Below are 1,366 nucleotides of genomic sequence, written 5' to 3'. Positions count from 1 at the left end.
GTTCCCTCACTTAATGATACCATAGAACGTATGGCACCAGTTAGCGTGAAATAGTGAAACTTAAAAGTTTGTGCAAATAATATTCTGATTTTTACAGTACCTGTCAGCATTTGTTGTTGGCAGCAGCAGTGGTTGTTGATGGCAAGCAAAATATTGATGAGACATTATTGAATATTAAAGTTACCAGCTGAAAATTCAGTACTGTTTTTATAAGGAACAGTGTTTTTACGTCAAAATTGGAGTTGAAGCTTTTATTCTTTAGTGCATTCTTTTCACGGATGTATGTATGTCCATGTGAAAAGTTGGTTTTAATTGAAGATATAATTTATTGAAATTGTGTAAGAGCTTCAAAAACACCAATTCTGAACAATATATTTGAATGCACAAATTTTATATTAACATTCCCTTGCAACCAACATAACATTTTTTTTTTTCATTTTTTTTTCACCTCCCACAGCACAAATATAGGATCTCAAAACTAATTTCACATTTTTTTTCAAATAATATTCCAAAGGGGACATGAAATAGCTCCAATTTATTTGGGAAGAAAATAATAAGACAGGTGGTGATAATAATATGGTTTGACAGATCAAGGCACAGATAAATGGCCAATAGTTGTGGATGGTATGCTGACATAAAAATGGACAAGCAAACTAAATATGAATGTGTCTGTACATATTTCAAATGGAGATTGGGCTGGGATGGGGCTTATGAGAGTTTCATTCACACATACATACATATCCAGTCATATACATTTCTTTTGCAAACCATGAAACGGTGATTGTCTGCAAACCAACAAATAGAAGGCAGTAACAACCCAAGATAAACAAAATAAAAGAGAACACATAGAATTATTGTGAAAATTAAGGCTTGAAAAGAAAAGCAATCTTTTTTTGATTTTTTAATATGATATTGTTGACTTAAAAAGTTCCTTCTTTCACTTTTTGTAGTTTAATATCGATATTAGATCTCCTCACCACTAATTTAAAATTAGAGTGATGTGCAGGAGTATGCATTATATACAAGTTACTTAAAAACAAAGGGGTGAAAAAAAAAAGGGTTACACAGGTTTAATAAGAGCAATGCTAAGCACACAGAGGGAATAGTCGTAAGCAACAAGAGGCAAACATATTGTATTGCAGGCCAGGTGGCTGACAATTGCAGTAGTCACAAGCTAATACATACTGACTTCCTTTCAAGTTGAAAAGGTGAGTTGAATCCAAGAAAAACAAATAAAACCAATTTGTCCCTTTCACATTGGATACAAAAGCTTTAAAAAAAAAAGAAAAAAGAAAACAAAGAGGGAGAGGGAGAGAGAGAGCGGGGCAGAGAACAAAATATCCCCCATATTGATAGCTGAATAAAA

This window comes from Octopus bimaculoides, chromosome 1 (genome assembly GCF_001194135.2).
Source record: "Octopus bimaculoides isolate UCB-OBI-ISO-001 chromosome 1, ASM119413v2, whole genome shotgun sequence".
Lineage (NCBI taxonomy): Eukaryota > Metazoa > Mollusca > Cephalopoda > Octopoda > Octopodidae > Octopus > Octopus bimaculoides.
This window is presented reverse-complemented; position numbering follows the sequence as displayed.